General features: G+C 34.4%; 2 long non-coding RNA genes across 3 annotated transcripts in view; both read right to left on the reverse strand.

The window, feature by feature from the left end:
* Window positions 1–3,627: 3,627 nt before the first annotated feature.
* Window positions 3,628–21,979, reverse strand: part of LOC138128734 (uncharacterized) — a 136,339-nt gene continuing 117,987 nt past the window's right edge. Inside the window, exons 3-4 of the long non-coding RNA XR_011158886.1 lie at window positions 11,178–11,342; window positions 3,628–4,684 (exon numbers count right to left, since the gene is read on the reverse strand). This is a non-coding gene — a long non-coding RNA (uncharacterized lncRNA). The remainder of the gene's footprint in view (window positions 4,685–11,177; window positions 11,343–21,979) is intronic.
* LOC138128729 (uncharacterized) lies at window positions 13,127–21,179 on the reverse strand. Of its 2 annotated transcripts, XR_011158880.1 has the most exons (3): window positions 18,016–18,174; window positions 13,217–17,964; window positions 13,127–13,141 (listed from the first exon to the last, which is right to left on the reverse strand). It is a non-coding gene; the product is annotated as an uncharacterized lncRNA (long non-coding RNA). The 2 variants fall into 2 exon arrangements; XR_011158879.1 differs by lacking the exon at window positions 13,127–13,141 and having other exon boundaries at window positions 15,094–17,964; window positions 18,016–21,179.

The following is a 21,979-nucleotide window of genomic DNA, read 5'->3' on the forward strand; positions in this document are numbered from 1 at the left end:
AATTGTCGAAATTTTATATACCTAATTAATTATTGATAAGGTATATTTGAGAATTTTTTAAATTTTTTTTGTTAATAAATAAAGCCGTAACAGTTTTATTAGTTTTCTAAATTTAACTGTTAATTTACCTATAAAGTTTTTACACTAAATGAATCTGTATCTGCTAGCGCATCAAACCCTGGTGGCACAATTACAAATTTTGACTTGGTTAGCTAAATAATTCGCTTTTTTATTTAAACGCAAACCAGACGCGTGATTTACGGTACAATGGTATAATTTCCGAACAAAAGGAATAGCCGACCGTTTTAAACCTTTTTACCATAAAATTAACAGTTTCCATTGGCACCTAAATTTACGACAGCACAAGTAGCAGGTCATAAATAAAAATGATTTTGAAAGTTGAAATGCAAAACTGCGTTTAATTCAAAATCTAATTGGTGTTTTTTTCCGCTGATTTCGTAAATAATTTTAGGAAGTGAATCTGGGTAGATTAGTATAAAAATCAGAATTTGACTTTTTGGTTGAAATTTACATTTTATTTTTTTTTTTTGACTTTGTTTGTAAGTGAAAAATTATCAAAAAATTATGAGATGTACCTTACCAATAGCCAGGTAAGTGTGAAAAATTTCGTGAAAGTCGCGATTTCTCGCGTGCGCGTATACGATGCCCCATCCTGTATAATACTAACAATAAATTGGAAGGGGCTGTTTCTGTTGTAAAGAGCAACTGATCAGTCACTCCATTATGATGAAGCAAGCGAGAAAAAATGAACATAATATTTACACCATATAATAGACTCTGTGAAATACATCTGATTCGCTACCACTGGACAACATAGTTCTGAGGAAATAAGTATATCTCGTTTACTGTGGATGAAACTACAAATAAATTGCAAATTTATTGATAGGAAAAATAAATAAAAAATAGAAACCCCCGCAACAGCTTATTTAATTTTCACTAAAGAATTGGAAAGAACAAACCATAAAACTGTCGTTAGATTTGTACAGGACAGTCTGAGTCGTTTTTTTACCGCCTTGTACCGACTGAAAAAAAATTGTGTTGATGATTTCGGATGCTGCTCCATATATGGTCAAGGTTAGTAAATCGCTGAATCATTTGTATGAAAATCTTATACATTGTACTTGTTTGGTTCATGGGTTTGCACGAGTTGCGGAGACACTGAGATATTTCCTTTGGTAAATGATTTAATTAAGTATAAAGAACGGTAATGACAATGTACCGATCGAAGACAATTGTTTGGAGGAGGAGCGCAGCGACGACTCCAAATATTGTCAGAGATTGGTACATTCTCATTAACGTTCGTGATGCTTATGAGGTTTTTTGCGCGATTGAATACAGTGCGATTTTGAAAGTTGTGCAGATATTTTAATCACGGGCTACTATCTTCATGTAGAAAAATGTTTAAAAAATTCTATGTCAAAAAATAAAATGACATTTATTTTTTGAGCTACAATTTTTTTAAATTGCTTTTAGTCTTCTACATTGTCAAACAACCTCGTAGGTAAAATTTCGGCACATTTTAAAAATATACCCTGTATACAGGCTGTTTGATAAAAAACGCCTCAACCCATAACTTTTTTATTTATTATCCGATTTCAATGAACAAAAAAACCGAAGATATGGTTTTTCATGCGCTATGAAGCAGGCATAAAATAATTATTTTTGGCGTTATTTTCAGTAACTTACGATAGTCAACTTTTTTTTTTTTTAATGGACACATGTAGTTTTTTAGGCTCAGTCTGATAAAGTTTTTTTTTCTGAATCTAACGATGCATTAAAAGTTATCGTTTGGTCCATAGCTGACTGAAAAAAAAAAAACAATTTTTAATTGTGGTTCAGTTTATTATGAAATTTTCAAGTGTGCCGTGAAAAACAATTGGAATACAAATAGCAACAAATGTCAAGTGTGAGTTTGAATATTTTCAGGTGCAATCTTGAAGAGTTTTATTATTATTTTCTTGGAAAACATAAATAATAATAATTATTATTATTATTTTTTCTATTAACTTTTTGTTTTTGACTAATTACGATTTTTATTACACTCGAACATAAAATAATAGTCAAATGACTGCTATCCTGCATGACTGACAATGTTATTTTATACTTATTTATACTTACATAAAAAAATGTTAAAAAAGCAGATGAAAACTTCTAAGCTGACGTTTAGATGACATTTATCGTACTTTGTATTCCGATTGTTTTTCACGGCACTCTTAAAAATTTTATATTAAGCTGAACCACAAAAAAATGTTTTTTTTTTCAGTTAGCTATGGACCAAATGATAACTTTTAATACATCATTAGATTCAGAAAAAAAAACTTTACCAGACTGAGCCAAAAAAACTACATGTGTCCATTTAAAAAAAAAAGTTAACTATCGTTAGCTATTAAAGATAACGCAAAAAAAAAACATTTTATGACTGTTTTGTAGCGCTTGAAAAACCATATCTTTGATTTTTTTGTTCATTGAAATCGGGTAATAAATAACAAAGTTATGGGTTGAGGCGTTTTTCATCAAACAGCCTGTATCATATTTTATAACACGTACACCAATGCGGTTTCCTTGTTTTAAAGCATATTTCCTATAGGTTACTCTCAGGCAACTGTCGCAGCAGACTGAGCTATCAGTGTCAACTTTGTTCGAAATAATATTGATGATTCAATAACGGCTGAAAGGTACCGGAACAACATTCTTGATGTTTTCATCAATCAACTCAATGATGATGAATAATTGGCTCAGGGGTATTTTCAACAAGACGGAGCTACAGCGCGGGAGACTTCATTATTTGTGGCAATATTTTTTACGATAGGTTGATCAATCGAGATCTCTGGCATGCACTTACGTTCCTTGGTTATTACCTGTTTACTCATTTAAAAAACACCATTTTCAAGGAACCTGTCGACACAATTGAGGATCTGAAAGGCCGAATTAGGGAAGAATGGGAGCGAATAATCCCTTACACATTGGTGCGTGTTTTTGAGAACATGAAGAGGCGTCTTACAATGTGCATCGAAGCTATCATTTGCACTTGCTCTAGAGTCTAGAGTAATTTAAAACACATTATTGTTAATTGTGGTTTATTTATTTATTGTTATTACATTACTTGTTTACACTTATTGCGCAGATTTCTTTGTTTTTGTTGGGTTATGATCTGGGTACTGTTACGATTTAAATTTCGCGGTAAATCGTAAGGGCGAGAACGTTCTAGAACATTCCAGAACGGGCTCTCGGACCCCGACTTCCGGTACCGGCCGCGTAAATTCGGCGAGAGGAGGGGAAAATATATAAAGGTGGAACAGACGCCATGTCAGGGGTTCTCGACTAGTTCAGGTCAGAGGTTACGACCGATCCGTGTTGTGAGTGTTGTGTTCAAAGGGGGAAATTAGGGGGTGTTTTAGAGTGCAACAGGTGCTGGCGAACCCGTGGAGGAAGACCGATTCGGCTGGGAAATCGCCTTAGAAGAATTCCAACCGAAACGTCGCGGCGGATAAAGGCTTCCTGCACGAGGGTCAACGACCCTACGCATCAGCGGATAATTTCACCACCCTGTTGGACCGACGTCATCCCCCAGGACCCCTCCGGAGAGCAGGACCTCACACCGGACTGTCCCTGGCCGAGGAACCCGAGTCCAGGAGCAACTCATATCTGGCAAGGTCCTTCAGCGTCTTTCTTTTACTGTCCGCCATCTTGGCACGGTTCTTTTACGTTGATTCACGTTATCGGACCTGGAGTGACCTCGCCAGAAACGACGCGCTCGCTGGCTCTCGGAAGTTTTTTTATTAATTTTTATCATTTCATTATCATTTTATATTTTTTTGCACCGGGGCTAAACCTGACTAATTCACGCCTATCCCTAGGGAGTGTTGCGGGGAGGAAGGACCCCGAGGACTGTCCGAGGATACGGACGGCGTGATAAACCAGCGGCGGAAGAAGGACTCGGAGGACCTTCCTCCGGCTCGCTCACCCAAGGACTCTTATTGGATTTCAAGCCCCAGACCCGGTGTAAGGGAAGTTTGGTTTATAAATTTTATTAATTGGTCATTTGTAACTTCGAGATTTAGCCTGATAGTACCGGCACTGTTTGTCCATTTAAACTAGCTTTAAGCGCCTTCAGCGTGTTACCTTGAGAACCCTCAGTTCACGCATAACTTAGCCTTTATATTGTTAACTTTGGATAGTCTTATTTGGTCTTCTCAAGGCCCATAACTTTGATTTGGATATTTTGGAATAACTCTTGGTTTGTATCCTAGCATCACCTTGCATAGTCGACTGTGTTTCGCCCGTAGCGGCATCTAAGTTGGAATTAAGTAGTTACTTGTCGCCTGTATAACACCGTGTTTGCGTAACATCATTTCTACTTCAACAGCCTCGCTCTCGAGACGTAAGTGTGTTTATGTGTCGGACCTGGAACCAATCAGTCTCAGAAAGCGTTATTTAAATTTCCCCCGGTGAAGTTGGGAGATTTAAGTTTTCTCTTGTCGGTGTAGTAATTCAGGAGAAAATAATAACGTAACAGTACATAACCTTAGTAAACCTGTTAGGTTTACGTATACCACGTATACGACGAACGAACGGTGGGATCCGTCCACGGGGGCAGTATCAAATCTTGGCGTCAACGCCAATTCTCGTAGAATCGAAGAAAAGAACCATTCTCAAACTTTTCCTGAAATTGTCATTTTATTACAGTTTGTTAAAAACAATTATAACGATAATCAGATTTACACTTGAATTAATTGTTTTTCATAGCCTACTTAACCAGAATTTTTTTAAACATAGCTTTCAATATGTCACAGACACGAATTTGTTATTTGAGTTAGAAATGTCAAATGAATGATTTACCTATTTTATTCGTCAGCAGAGATAATGTGCCGTATCACGACATCCCTATTAAATTTAATCATGACTCCAATTACCTTGGTGACGAATTCATCTCTTTCTGGCAGGTTATAATTGCATAAATCTATATCGTTTTATGTTTACTTTAATCACGACTCTAGTTAACGATAACTTTAATAACGGTGTCGTGATACGGCCCATTAACTTTAAGGCGGCCTTACACCAAGGCAACAATTAGCAACGTCTTGTCTGCAACATTTTTTAGTAATGTTGCCGGTCATTACTAAAAAATGTTGCAGGCAACATGTTGCCAATTGTTGCCTTGGTGTAAAGTATCTGTCACAATAGTGTTAATGGTAATGTTAATGTTAGTGTTAGTCAGAACATTGGTAAAACCTTCAACTGTTCGCAATAATGGCGACGGTGATGTTAATGTTAGAAACGATGTTAGGTGATCCAGAAATTTTCTGGTACTTTAACATCATCGTTAACATCTACCAATCACCATCGAGAATTTCACGCACGCGCAGGCGCAGTGACAGTTCACACCACGTTGGCAGCTTATAAGACTCCGCCTACAGGCTGGTGCGAGTTTTAAGAGTAAAATTCCGTTAACATTATTGTGAACACTGGACTACTAATATCACCATTGCCATCTGCACTAACATCATAACATTATGACAGACCCATAAGGCTGCCTTTACAGCCGCTCCTCAGCGAAGATAATAATTTACAGCCGCTGGTCAGCTGGTCAGATGCCATGACAATGAAGTGTCAATTTATCATGTCCAGCACTACGGTCCAGCAGTATAATGTCACGTTTGAAGAAAAAATCAATTTTGGTAATTTAGGGAATTTTGTGACAGTTGGTGACACTTTTATTTCATACTTAACATTTAAAGTAAAATTCTAAATTTGAATCTAGACTAAACATACTTAATTGACATTTTTCGTAAGTGAAATTGCAATTAAAGGTGAATTATCCAGAAATACGCCAAATACGCCAAGAAGGACTGTTTAAGTTGCTGAATTTTATTTTTAAATGGTACAACTGGAGTAGGTACCTTCCGGCTGTTGACGGCTTCAAACTGACAGCCGCATCAATGACAAGTCAAATTTGACATTTCAAATTAAACATGCTGTTTAGAGCAAAATGGGGAGCACTTCGAGAATTTCCTTTAGTTAATTTTTAGATTACTATTCCGAATTCCAACTTTGATTTCTTTTTGCCGTTAATTTTTACTCTCATAACCTACCATTTTGTCGTTATTAATGCTACGTCAGATATCTGTCATATAAATCCACAAAAACATATCCGGCTGCAGTGTTGTAAATAGCCGAATAAAAAAATGTTCCTAATTGTATTGCCAACTTAAACAGTCCTTCTTGATCACCCGGTAGCAGAGAATACCACAGTCAATTTGCTGCCGGCAATGTGTGTGACCAACTGAAAAAAGTTCCTAGATTACGGATGTGTTAATAGCTTATTAACGCATTCAAAATGAATGCGTTAACAGCTTTGTTATACCAGCAAATTAGAAAAAGTTGTTTTCTATATACCGTTCACGATTCTTTCAAATTCGGATTATTTATGAAAATCTGGCATTTTAATTGGCAGTATTGTGATTTGTCATAATAAATCTATTTTAGGTTATAATTGAACCGAACATTGCTGCCAGTTTGCTACATTTTTTAAATCAGTGAACGCATTAAGAACAATAATTTAAAACTTTAATTGAAATGAAACATATACATATTTGAAGCGCAGTGTTCTCGTTTAAGAACATTCCTATTCCTAATGTATTAAAATGGGTAAATGTTGTTACACAGTCTAGGACTGGTTTACAAATCTATGAGGGGCATGGTGACCAACTCAATAGACCGGGACCAATGGCTTAACGTGACTTCCGAATCACGAGATAGAATATAGCCTTTTTTTTTTTTTCGCCCTGGGTCGGAATCGAACCCGCGACCCTCGCGTCCCTGAGCCGAAACGGACTCCCTTAGGCTATATTCTGCTAACACTAAATTAATGACGGAATTGACAACAAGGCGAATAATTAAAAACGAAACGTAATGTGACAGGACCTGACGCCAATCCAACAAAAAAATATCTTGGCCTGCTGCGTGTTTAAAACAATCGTGAACGGCTAATAGGTCGTACAGGATTCTTTATTTGGATCTTTCGATTTAAAAATCGCCCATGCGCGAGGCCACATTTAGTTAAGTGTGTTCAATTTCTGTGATTAATTCTCAATAGAACTCGTCATAACACTTTTTTTAATGCTTTGGTTTCGGCCGATAAAGGTTACACACCTTTAAATTTAAGTGATCATATAATTTCAGATATTGTTGAGCCAAATATACCTGACACTATAAAAATATAAAACAGAAGTCTTTAGATGGGAGATACTTTGAAGAACTGGATCAACCAGAAATTAATATTCAGGCTTCTCATGCATGGCTTAAGAAATCAAATATTCACCCTAAGAGATTCACACAAGATCGTGTTATAAATACAAGAAATTATAAAAAACACATATGCGGTTTGCGATCGATCATCGATAAATGTAGGATTTGCGGAACTGAAGGTGAAACTATTGAACACATCATTTCTTCTAGCACCGTTTTGGCTCAAAGCGAATATAAAAAACGCCATAATATATTCGCTAAAATTATACACATGAACTTAGCTGTTAAATTCAATTTATTAAAGGATATACAACCACATTATAGTTATCAACCAGAAAGTTGTTTATAAAATGACAATTACAAATTATATTTTGATCGCACAGTTTTAACTGACATTCATATTCAGCATAACAGACCAGACATTATTATTTTAAATAAACAACAAAAGCAAGCATATCTTTTAGATATTCACACAATATAACACAGACATATAACACAAAAATTAATAAATATTTAGAGCTCTCCGTTGTTATGAGAAATCTTTGGTGTTTAGAAAAAATTTCGATTTTACCACTTATAATTTCAGCAACGGGAATAGGACCGCAATCTCTTTTTAAAAATTTAAAAATTCTGGATTTAGGGAACACATTGGTAGTTGAAATTCAAAAAGGAATATTATTATACTCATGTCATATCATAAGGACGTTCCTTAACACTGACACAAAACATAATATAAAAACACAACAAAGTCAAAACGTGGAGGCGTGACCCCGGTAATTATGTTGATTAGCACTGCACTATTACGAGTACTTGATAGTAATATCCGTAATACGAGTAGTGTATGTACTCCGGCAAAATTGCCGTACCGCCGGGTGGTGGAGGGAAATAAAACAAGTAACAAAAATTTAGCTCCCAATAAATGGATTTGAAATTAGCGAAAATTCAAAAATCTTAGTTTAGGAAATCTATTCGGACCATCACAACATGTTTCTGATTGCTTGATGAATCGGCTTACACTTATACAGGACAAGTCACATAAGGCTTATATACGCAACCAAAAATACTAATGACGCTGACCACTTGATATCGTTTATAAAGTGATTTAATTTAGTAATCAACGTAGGTATGTAATTTGGCTAAAAATGTCAGCGGTCAGCGTCGTTAGTATTTTTGGTTGCGTACAAAATAAATTCAGAAATAAGCCTTATGTAACTTACCCTGTATTACTTGACAAAGTTAAATCAGTGTTAGTTATTCGTCTCAAATTGAACCATAATAATAAATGATGATACTACAGTGCCTAGCAGAGTAAGAATAGTTGATCTTGTAATTATAAAAAATCTGGCGGCCGAAATATTTGGAACATTATTCAAAAGAAAATCTGAGAACTGTCTCAATAAACGCTTCTGTTTTCTTTCCGTTAAAAACAATTTCATCTCGAGAGACAAATTTACCGTATTCTCGATTTCTTTCAGCAGAGAATCGCACATCAGTATCATCGCCACTGTAGTCACCTGAAAAATATTGTCGTGAATAGTGACAAAAAAGTTGAAAAAATATTTATACCATATTTGCTGACAAATTCATCAAGTCTGACGTAACAAGCATCCATTGTAAACTAGGATCATATTTTGAACTGGTCATAAATAGATAATGCAAGTAATTCAGTAACTGTAAACCAGCCAGAACGACAATCAAAGTGATCGGCCAGCCAAAAAGATCATTAAATATATCAACAGATTTTTTTAAAAATTGTAACATAAATTCTGCTCTGTTTAATAAATTTGCAAAATTTTTGGTTAAAGGTTTTTCTATTTTTAGTTGTTGTAAGTTTTGTGCAAGAAAAATATTCAAGTGTTTATAACGTGACAGCAAAATATTCATAATTAGACAAAGAAGAAAATTATACAAATACACATGATAAAACTGAACCATAACAATTCCATAACCTTCCATGTAATTAAAGATTGTAACAAAAGACCAAACGTAACTCGTGTATATCACGACAAATAAATAATATAGCTGAATGAACACAAATCCTAAATAGTACGGAAATGTGTGCTTTTCCTTGCATGAAATGCAGGGTTTGAGTATCGGCGTTTTTAGATGTTTTAGTAATATGTCCCACTGACGAGTTTTCACAAAACTTGGAGCCAGAACGATGTAGGTATGAAAAATAAATAAGCCCGCATCAATTAACATACACACTATAGCTTTGATAGGAATAAATCCAGAATAAAAGTGTCTATTATTAAATGATACTGCGATGCCAAGGTTCATGAGAATTATCACCAGAATCGAGTGAAGTTTTTGAAAAACTGTAATTTTTTTAACGGTAATACTAACTGGAGTGATTGCTAAATATCTATAAACGATGAAGACAAGCTTCAAAAGTCTGAAACTCATTTTGTGTTATTTTACAAAGAACTGATCGCCACATAACTTATCAAAAAGAAACAAATATCTCATACAAAATTTAAGTGATGAATGTATTTGATATCTATTTCATTTAATAGATTGAAAGTGTTTATTTTTGTCTGCCAGTCAATAAAATATTAAACTTTAATTAATTAGGTTCCATGTCACATGATATTTTTATTAGTGGGTTTTATTAAAGTGCTTAATATTCTATTTTCTGCTTAAATAATCGATAATGCATAATGAATAAGTGGTCTCCAATGTGTTTCTTTATTGATTTGTGATTAAGATATTTGCAACTACTATGTACAGACTGATTCACATAACTTTCCGACCCTGACGAAATTTAAATAACTGTTTGAGAACGAAACGAAAAAATGAAAAGAAACTATGTACTTATTTTGATGTTATTAGCAGAAAATAGTTATTTACAATACAAGCTGCGAAAGACTACTTTTATGTGCGAGGTGTTTTTAAATGGCCGAGGCGAAGCGTAAGCGTAGCCGAGGTTATTTAAAAACTCCAAGCACGTGACAGAGTGATTATAATAAAATTAGTTGTTAACGTTACTTTAGTAACAATACAAAAACATTATTTTGTGACATTTATCAAATATCGTTGTCGTTGAATACTTGGTCATAATTTAATTTAAAATGCATTTCATTGAAGAAGCTGCATATATTGCGTGCAGAAGTGTGTTGCCGGACAATTCAAAAGACCGGTAGGTACAATCAAGCTTATGAAAATGTCATTAATTAAACGAATGATGTTTTTGACATTTTTCCTTTTTTGTCGTCCAGGGGAAGAAAGTTTTTCATAGCTAGCAACTGATCCCCTAACATGTTTACTTTCGCTTTCAATCGCCTTATTAAAATAGAAAGTTACACTTTCGTAGGGGGGAGAATGAAAATGTTTTTTGCTATGTTGAGCTGGTCAGTTTTGTAAGCTGTTAGTATTTTTCCGACTCCTATTGTACAGCTTGTAATCAAAAAACACGGAAATATTTAAACACGTAAGTAGTGAATACTCTTGCGTCAATGGAAAAATATTGTTTTTTTCAAAAACGTAAAAGGACGTGCACAAATGGCATGGCAATTTAGACAATAAATTGTGGTCACGCCACTGTTTTGGTTTCATAGTACAGGGTCATTATAAATGGTTGTCCCATCGCAAGGAGCGCCACCTATCGGGGATACTAGTCTCACTTGATGTTATGATGGGACAATAATTTTTATGACCCTGTAGAAATAATAAAAGCAATAGCAAAGAAAAAGCGAACTCTCGCTTTTTACACGGTTCATACACTCGTGCCTGACAAAAAAGATTTTTCTTATCGGAGGTTGGATTGGCGTAGGTCGGTTATTGATTGCAAACGGTGCATTGTAGCAGTGTATTAATAATCGTGTATTTGTTATTAAAGCGTTTGACACGCCAAATTTTGCAAACGTGGTTCTCGTGTACGGTGCGGGGTGCAAGCACAAATACTGTACCGGGAACAGTTTCCAGAGAAGGTTCTACCTAATTCAAAAACGTTTACTTCCACGGTGCAACGGTTGAGATACACAGGAAAGCTTCATCCACGAATCGTGGTAGAGATCGTTCCCAGGGGGTGCTGGATGGTGAACCACAGATTTTAGAAGCAGTCGAAGCAAATCCTGGAACAAGTACGGGATGGCTAGCACTCCAGGTAGGAGTTTTACATCATTTAGTATGGCCCACCCTAAACGAACAAGGCCTTCATCAGGTGCGGTTTCTCTTGGTAGGCAGGTGATTTTAAGTATAATAAACTGGGCAAAAATGAATAGGGAATTCCACAATTTTTCTTGAAAAGGAAAATAATTACCCCAATCCTCCCACGTATTCTTAAACTCTAGATAAATTTAAAACGTTACAAGTACTTGAAACGTTACTTTTAATGTGTATAGATACATATTTCTAACATATTTCATTACAAATTTTAACCTGTATTTATAAAAAATTCCAAAATGGAAAAATTCCCTATTCATTTTTGGCTAGTTTAGTACATTATGTTATGAGGAGCAAAAATGAAGTTTTATGTGCTGCGACTTGTAAATTGGCTGCCGAACGCGGTGAGGCAGACAAACCAGCCAAAGCAGTGTAAGTGGCGACCTCTGGTATTTGTGGCTCGTAACTATTCAGTTCGTTGGCTGAGCGCGCGACGAGGGCGGGATTTAAAAAATGGTTCGCTGTCACGTGAAAGGTTGCTGTAAAACACAAAAAATAAAATAAAAACCAATCCTTCTTCAGAGAACCAAAAAGTTTAATGATGTAAGTACACTTCTATTTAAAAAAAAGCGTACAAGTAGTGAGCACAATTTTGGCTAGATTGCCATATCCTAAACCTATCTTTTAATTGTTGTTACTTAGAAACCTGTAACAAAACCCGTGATGATAGCTGGATTTGATCGATGTATTCTTCAGAGATTTTAATGTGTATAAATGTTTTGCCTTTTATTAGGCAAGTATTACCAATTGCTACAAATACAATTCAAACTTTTATTCACAAATTTATGGAAAAAGGCAACTCTCAACAATCTAACAATTTAAAAATTTATAAAAAACAGTGTTCACACATTTGACATACATACAAAATGTCAGTAATGCATTTTCTTGGAAACGATTAATTAATTTTATCCCCATTTACAGTAGCCCTCAATACGTGTACGCTTTTTTTTTTAATAGAAGTGTACATTGAAATATAATAATAATTTAATATTACATTAACAATGTTTGATGAAACAATTAGAAGTAATAAAAACACCAATTTGAATAATTTGAAATCTTTTTGTTTAATCAGGATATATTCTAAAAATAGTACTATATTATAATTTAATCAATTGCAGCCAAAAACAATGGAGACAATTTGCTGAAATTAAAGGGGATCCGAAAGATGTTCGTATATGCTCGGATCATTTTGAATTATCTTGTTACAAGAAAAGAACACCACCACGACATTTACTATATGCAGGAGGCAGAAGCTGTTCCAACAATTCAGACTAATCCAAAAAGTGTCACAAATATAAAATAATCCAGGCTTAATGAATTAGACAGTAACTTAAATATCCAAGAAGATGCAGGAGTGAAAATTAGTCAGCCAACTCTGCCAAGTAATTTAGAGAAACGACTACAGGTAAAACTTCGATATAACGCTCCCGTTTATAACAATTTCCCGGATATAAGGCTGTTTTTCCTGGGCCCCAGTCCCATCAGTGGGGAATTTTCCAATGAAAGTTTATTCGTTGTAACGCTTCGATTTCCCGTTTATAACGCTCCGATGGAAGGTGTAAAATTACGTAAATTAAAACCAGGAAAGAAACAGCACGTACCATAACCTAATGGATACTGCAAAAATACATTTCTAGGAATTTTCTCTCCCCTACAAAATGTTTCCACGAGGTTTCCACTTGTGCGCAGTACTTTTTCTTCCTAAATCCTGTTAACTTAGTATCATGTAAACAAGTCGAGAAAATCATTAAAAAAAATGAATAAAAGAGTGTGATCGATTTACATTTAATCAAAAAGATTTTGCTGCATCCAAGAACATAAGTGCTGGAAACCATTCTAAAGAGTTGGTTCATCCAGGCAGGAGCTCTAACATCTCGACAAGTGGTCCGATTTTGCAAGAAAGGGCCAGGCAAGTTTTTCCCGGTAACAGGGCTCTTTGTCTTCGGTTATTACGAAGTTTTACTGTTACTTTGAGTTACAAATAGGCTCATTCATTATTATACGGAAAAAAGTTTAATAATGAAGCATATTATGTTTATTACCAACCCACGCGAAAGTCCCTAGTCTAATATGAAAGCTTGACCAGCTGAAATTTCAGGGATTAGTAAAGCAAAGTAGATAAAATAGTATATTATACTCGTTTAATAAGACGTATTGTCACATTCGTGTGATAATACAAGGTCTTGTTAAACTTGTATAATAATATACTATTATAAAACTCGTGTTTTAATATACCTACTATTATTTGTAGGTAAATGCCCTCATAATGTTAACACTATCATTTTGGATGTTGAAAAAGAAACAAATCATTCTAATTCATCTATCCATACGAAACCATCAAGTCATCAGAAGAAACCACTGGAAGTACATCTTCATCTAACATGCAACACTCTTTTCATTTTGACGATAATTCATTTTCCTCGAGTTTATCAGGACTAACTCTTCGACCTTCATCACGTCAACGTTCGCCGACATCAGCCATTCATACACCTGCAGAAAATTCTGGTAGCACGCCCTCATGTGAGATTCAGAACTATATTGTCATTAACAACAAAGACAACTCTCGTTTCCGTGTTGATGATAATAATAATCAACGTCCATTAAGTACACTACAATCATCATCCGAACTCTTGATGACTCCTACAAAAAAAACTACTCGCGTTCCAAGAGCTATGTCAAAACGCCTCAAACTCCACCAAAAATATTTATCAGCAACTTCTCCGTCAAAACCGTCAAATAAATCTTGTAGTACGGTATCAAGGAAATTAATAAATAAAAATCAAGTTATACGGAAAATACAATTAACTCGAAAGTCATTGCGTATAAAAATGAAGAATCGTTTGTTGTCCATAGTTGAATACAAAGATTAAAGAGGCAGAAATGTAATGCTTCTGTAACTGCGAAAGAATCCGAAATAAATTCAATTATTGCTTCGTGCTCTAAGTAACTTGATCCAAATGCTCTAATTTTTTTTTCGTCTCATTTGCGTTTGTGAAGAATTACCAAAAATCGCAGATGTTACACAAATGAACTTAAAGATATAGCTTTGTCAGTCGAATATCACTCACCTAAAGCTTATGGTTTCCTGCGAAAATTTTTACATCTACCGTCTGAAAGAACACAAACAACAATTTCCAATTCATCCAGGATTAAATGAAACTGTTTTGAAGCAATTAAAAACCTCATTAGGAGGTTTAAATAAGAAAGACAGACTGGTTAATGTGTTGTTCGATGAAATTAATGTAAGTGAAGAAATTCATTATGACAACCATTTAGATGAATTCAAAGGTCTTGCCGATGACGGTAAAACGCGAACTGATGAAAATGCAAAAAGTCAAGGCGGTCTCAAATTGCCTGCCGCCCAGTATCTGGCACTCACCGACACATTGTACACTGCGCTCAATAATGTCAGGGCTTATTTGTTCCGTTTCAGTGCGAATTCTCTACCGCAAATCGTTCTAGATTGTTTGGTCTATTAAAATAAACCTTCCATTGTAACTAAATCTATTGAAAAAAAAATTTAAGTAAAAAATTAAATTAAATTTTTTGAAGTAAAATGTGTCATTTTCTCAAAAAAATTGTTATGTAAGGTGTCAATTTTTTTCATTGATCGTTTAGCTAGTACGAATGCGTACCAGAAAAATAAGAAAAAAATGGGGGTTGTCATTTAAAAAATATATTGATGACGTCACTATTAGGGGATGACAAGCTGTCAATATAAGCAAAGTGCTGAACAATATGCACTTTTTAAAAACAAAGTTGACCTGTTCAAGGGTTTTTCTCAGAAATTAATACTTACAGTTTTATCGAATTTATTCCAAACTTTACGAACGCACTGTATAAAACTATACAGGGTATTTTACGAGTGATAATGAGCCTGACGGAATAATAAATTCAAGCCACAATACATTTTCAAAAAAATCCAGACATTTTAATTTCAATAGCCAGCTAATTTTGGTGCCTACCCGGTTCTGATCTTCACAAGCCGCTACTGGCCTTCATCCTTATCAGTTATCAGTATCACGTACAAAAGTACAAGCCCTATGACGTGAGACAACGACAATTTTCTTAGTTTCGCAATTTTTTCATTTTTTATCATTGTTTGAATTTTTAGATTGTTGTATATTGTCCGTTTTTCTTAGACGTTTCTTTCATCATTATGATTTAAATTTTGGGATGTAACAAACGAGTAAAAGAGCGTCGTGCTAAACAGCTGCAGCGTTAAATGCAATTTTTTATATATTTTTTTATTTAGTTTTTTAAACAAAAACACATACATACATAAAAGATCCACCAACATAGTAATTTACAATAAAAATAAACCTGGCAGCGTTGTTGAATATTGATATAGGGAATTGACTTAAAAATTAGGTTACATTTTCTTATTCCTTCATACACAGTACCCAAGGTAATTTTAACTTTTTTGTTATGCAACTTTTTTCAGCAATCTAGCAAAATAAAGAAACTGTCATTTCAGTTGAGCCAACTTGTACTCTCTTGAGCTACTACTGTGCAGGATTACAGGGATATTTATTAGAACCAACATAAATAAAAAATACCTATAGTAAAAACATTTTAGATGTGATTGTCAAACTCAAGGTCGCTTAAAATTTATGACTGAACTGTCCTTTAGTGAGAAATCTGTTATAAATTTCAAACACCTTATAAGAGCGCTTAGTTACTTTTTCAGGTAGTGCCAACTTAACGACAAGTACCTACCCAATCTACATCTATAACGTTCCGACCATAGTTTCCACATTAACACCTTTTAAAATATCAATGCTCATATCAAATAATTTCAATTTTTACAATAAATGCTTTATCTTCATTAGATTAAGAAAAATAAATAAATAAACGTGCTATTTTAAGTTAACAAAAATTTAATATTATTCCAAACACGGAATCTCGGCCAACATTTTTTAGACATTTCTAAAAAAATGATGTAAACCAATCATTAGTGTCATTAATAAATAACAATTATTAAAAATTACTTTGAAGTTTTTTTGTGACAAAAAAAAAGCAGGGAAATGCATTTATCAAGTAAGTCAAAACTTGGTTATATTCAATAAAGGCCAGTTCACAGTCAGTTAAATGTCAGTTGTGGCCAAGCTTCCGTGCCCGGAATAGTACAGTCGATGGACAAATAAAACTGAGACAAAAATGACAATCACATAAATTCAAAAGTTACAAATTTCTACGGCTTATCTCAAATAGGTTAACTTTCGTATGACATATTATATAGACACTGACAAATATATTGACAATTCAATAGTTTGATTTACATAGATGAAATTTTAAGTGTTCCAGTTTTATTTGCCCATCGACTGCACCATCGTGATCATTAAAAACGACTACACTAGAAATTTGGCTGTGTAAAATTGAATGAATGTCATTGTGGCAATTAAAAAATTCCGCAATTAAGAGATTTTCAAAAAAACCATTCTGCAAACCAGAATACATGATGATGGTACGGTTGGCTTAAAAAAAACGGGAACTGTCAGAAAAAGTTCTGTCAGATTTTATTAAATTTTTAAAGTTTGAAACGGCCTTTTAGAATTTAGGTTAAAAAACTGCACTTATGTGTCAGAAATACTACTGTCAAACAGACACAAATTGACATAAATTGACAAATTAAATTTTCAGTTCTCATTAGGTCAAATTTCATTTCCCGTTTTTTTTTGAAGCCAACTGTACCATTAGAAACATTGCTGCCGAACTGGGTGTTAGCACTAGCACTGTGTTGCGGGCGGGTTTATTTTCAGGGATTTGAAAATTTTAAATATTGAGGTTGACAAACTTTGACAAATCTCGGTACATTCACTCAGCTTAAATTTTCAAAAATCTCAGTAGCGTCCCAAGTTAACTGTAGTCGTTTTTTATGATCACGATGGTACATAGCCAAATTTATTTTAATAAGCTAAAAGCATGGTTTAACACATTTGATGCAAATTTTACAGAAACACGTTTGTCTAAGTGGACGTTATTCAAGTCGTTAAGTGGATTTTGTGAAAAATCTAAAATATCTAATTTCGTTAAATGTTCAAATGCATCTTCTAACACATTTGAAATATTATTGGCAGCCAGATTTAAGATTCTCAAATTCACAAGGCCGAAAAATGTGCTTTTCGTGACAATACTTAGTTTGTTGTAGCTTAAATCCAATTCTTCCAAAATTTTCATGTTGCGAAAAGCCTCGGGCATTATATGTTCAATTCCCAAATTTCTCATGGTGAGTTTTCTTACGAACTGCATATTCAACAACGAAGTATAGTTTGACACAGTGGGAATTATTGATTCGCGAATTATTACATCTTGCGGATACGGTTTCTCAACAAAGTAAATGGTTGTGATAAGTAGATCGCGAGGTACATTTAGGCAAACAATTTCCGCCTGGATTACTTTTCTGCTATAATGGCTCTCCGGGAATTCGTTATACGTACACTTTTCTGGCTTGGCAAAAACAATAAAACACACCGTCAACCAGATACATATGTGATGAAAATTTTTCATTTTTGTGGCTATGATTGAAATCTAAAGAAAAATTTAGATCAGTAAAAATTATATGATGCAAAGCAAACTCACGTGTTAGTTAGTGTACCTACAATATATTACACGCTGCCATCACATTCTATTCATTCGCAAAACTAATAATAATTGGCAAGTTATTTTATTTACTCAAATAATTTAATCTGATCTTTTTATAATTAAACATTGAAATTTTGTGAGTGTTATCAAAGTTCTGGTTTTATGACATCGAAGGTCACTGTGTCAGACAAAAATATTCTATTTGTGCTCTATGCTTTTAAACTTATCTCAGATATTTACATTTAATTTTACCATTAATTTATTGGGTTCTTGTGCAAATATTATTACGTTTTCAATTCAAAAATGTGTATTTATGCAACAAAATGTTTTGCTTTGTATTTTGCTTTTCAAATTTTTACTATATTAGATCCTGAAATAAGTTTGGAAAACAAAACCGGTAATTGGTTGGTGATGTTGAGAAGAAATAATTGGCAAAAAATTTTTCTTATAAAAGTTTTTTCGTTTTCGAGATACAAATAATTGAAAATTTGGTCAAAATTGCTAGTACGCTGCTGAATTAAAGGTGATTATCTGATTATCTTGGTAGTTTAGCAACAATAATAATAATCAAAGGTGTCCGTCAGTCACAAACGTAACCTTACTCCTCTCGATCATTTCCATAGAAACACTTACAAAGCAGTGTGCTTACACCTACGACTTTATTGTGGAGTTGATGTAACAATGGTTGCTAATGAAGTGAACAAATTCGGACAAATTTTCCCTATTCATAGGCGTTGGAAATACAAGGATATAGGGTAATTTCCATCCTTTTGATTTCACCTCCAAAAGTCATTTACGCAGAATTATTTTGTGTCAAGGATACTCCACTTTTTTTTTCCAAACTTATTTCAGAATCACCCTGTATATGTTGTTCACGTTAAGTTGACAATTTCAAGGTCAAATAATTTTATTTTTTAGCTCTGTAATTATGTTTTGTAAATAGTGACATGCAGGTAAACACCGTTCACGTTGGATTAAGCATTGCTAAATCGCATTATGTTGTTGAAATTATTTTAAAATTAAATTTCTTAATTTATCGAACCTATTCGGACCGTTACAGTATTATCTTATCAGTCATGTCCGTTTTGCTTTTGCTTTTTCACTTTTGCTCATAACCTCAATAAAGAGAACGTGTCATAATCAGTGTTCGGACAGATTAGGCGATTTAAGCAGTGGGGGACGATTTCATGAACGTGCGGCACAGTAGGTACATGCAGGGCGTCGGGCCCAATGTAATTTCACGATGTAGAGTGCAATTAATATGCTTTTTGTGACTTCCGTGGGGGTTTTGTTGTTACAAGCTGAATTATATATAAAATAGAAGCTTATGTACTGAGGTTTCAAAATCCCAAGGCCGTCAAAAAACGTCCTGTCCCAAAGGGCATTAAACTTAAAAAGCGAGTTAGATAGATGATCATCAAGAAGAATAAATGACAAAATTTTTGGTATATTTTTCACAAAAAGTTTTGTACAGCAAATATTTTTTTTAATATTTCTAAAATGGTCCGTGATTAAAGTTAACATTAGTCTTACGGGAGAATAAAATCGAACAAAACTTTAAACCCCAATATCTCAGTTTCAGATGGTTGAAAATCTAATTCATTTTACACAATTTTTTCGTTTCTATCGCGACAGAAACAGAAGCTCTAATCAAAATTTTGTATTCTTTAGAAAAGTTTGTACTATCTTTTGTGTTCATACTAGTATCGGTTTTATAATTTTGTGAATTATAATAAAAAAGTTATATAATTTAATGCAATGCAATGTAAATTTTCGGCGATTCGCTATAAGTCACTAGTAGGCGTCCCCACCCCGATGAACCATCTTTTATTGCACTTTTCTCCGTAGCTCCATTGCGCTTCCACACATTACAGATATTATCGCCGGATATTATGTTTTCGTATCCCACCTCCACCGGCGGCACGGCAATTTTGCCGGAGTACATACACTATTACGGATAATACTATCAAATAATAGTGCAGTGCTTATCAACATAATTACCGGCGTCTCGCCTCCACATTTTGACTTTTTTGTGTTTTATGTTCTGTGTCAATGTTAAGGAATTTCCTCACGATGTGACATGAGTATAATAATATACCTTTTTGAATTTCAACCACCAATGTGTTCTCTAAGTCCAAAATTTTTAAATTTTTAAAAAGAGATTGCGGTACTATTCCTGTTGCTGAAATTATAAATGGTAAAATCGAATTTTTTTCTAAACACCAAAGATTTCTCATGGCAACGGAGAGTTCTAAATATTTATTAATTTTTGTATTATATGTCTGTGTTATATTGTGTGAATTTGGAACAGCTATATCTAAAAGATATGCTTGCTTTTGTTGTTTATTTAAAATAATAATGTCTGGTCTGTTATGCTGAATGTGAATGTCAGTTAAAACTGTGCGATCAAAATATAATTTGTAATTGTCATTTTCTAAACAACTTTCTGGTTTATAAATGTAATGGGGTTGTGTATCCTTTAATAAATTGAATTTAACTGCTAAATTCATGTGTATAATTTTTGCGAATATATCATGACGTTTTTTATATTCGCTTTAAGCCAAAACGGTGCAAGAAGAAATGATGTGTTCAATGGTTTCCCCTTCAGTTCCGCAAATCCTACATTTATCAATGATCGATTGTAAACCGCATATGTGTTTTTTATAATTTCTTGTATTTATAACACGATCTTGTATTGCAAATATAAAACCCTCAGTCTCAGGATGAATATTTGATTTTTTAAGCCATGCATGAGAAGCTTGAATATTAATTTCTGGCTGTTCTAGCTCTTTAAAATATCTCCCATGTAAAGACTTTTGTTTTATATTTGCTATAGTGTCAGGTATATTTGGCTCAACAATATCTGAAATTATATTATCACTTAAATTTAAAGTTGTGTAACCTTTATCCGCTGAAACCAAAGCATTAAAAAACGAAATGTATTAATTATTACTATTATTTATGTACTCATAACAATACCAGTATACAGGTGTCCCAGAACTGAACATCATGAAAATGAGAGAATTTCTTGATAAAACTTGGTAGACGTTTTGCTGTCAGTCTAGACCTCTAGACACATATCCTATAAAGTTAGAATCAAATCCGATTAAGTCAACATCTTTTGCTTTAAGTGATTATAATTTTTTGTTTTTTTTTTTTTGTTTGCCTTGTTTTTGATTGTTATCATTGGTTGAAATCGTTCTAATCTAGTCGTAGAAGTGTGAGGCAATGCCTCCAAGAAGAAGACATCAAGCTTTTCGCCAATTAACACCTTTTGAGAGAGGCCGAATTGTCGGGCTTAAAGAGGCCGGTTGCTCATACAGACAAATTTCTGGAATAATGAACGGTTCTGTATCTACTGTGGTGAAGTGTTGGCGAGCGTGGTCGGTAGAAAACAGAGATAGTTGTGCTCAAGGTTCTGGACGTCCTAGACGAACCACAGACAGACAAGATCGCCACTTCAGATTTTTAGCCTTTAGAGATCGCCACATTACCACAAGCTCGGTAGCTACAGCTTGGTACAATGTAATGGGTCGACTATTTTCTATGCCAACGATTTATCGTCGAATAAGATCTTGGGGCCTTCACAGTTACCGTCTTCATTTGGTTCTACCTTTGACCCGTGAACATCGTCGTCAAAGGCTAGACTGGTGCCGAGAAAGAATCAACTCGGATGGGGAATGGAACGTTGTCGTCTTCTCGGACGAATCCAGACTCTGTTTGGGAATGCATGACGGACGACAAAGCGTCAGAAGATTACGTGGAGAACGGCGCAATCCAGCTTATTCTGTTGAACGGCATGTGGCTCGTACCGTAGGCGTACTGGTTTGGGGGGCGATTTGTTACAGGAGCAAGTCTCCTCTGATTTTTATTCAGGGCTCAATGAATGCCCGGCGATATGTTCAAGAGGTGCTACAACCTCTTCTTGTTCCGTATGTTCAAGACATTCCAAACGGTCTTT

This window comes from Tenebrio molitor, chromosome 4 (genome assembly GCF_963966145.1).
Source record: "Tenebrio molitor chromosome 4, icTenMoli1.1, whole genome shotgun sequence".
In the NCBI taxonomy this organism is placed as follows: domain Eukaryota; kingdom Metazoa; phylum Arthropoda; class Insecta; order Coleoptera; family Tenebrionidae; genus Tenebrio; species Tenebrio molitor.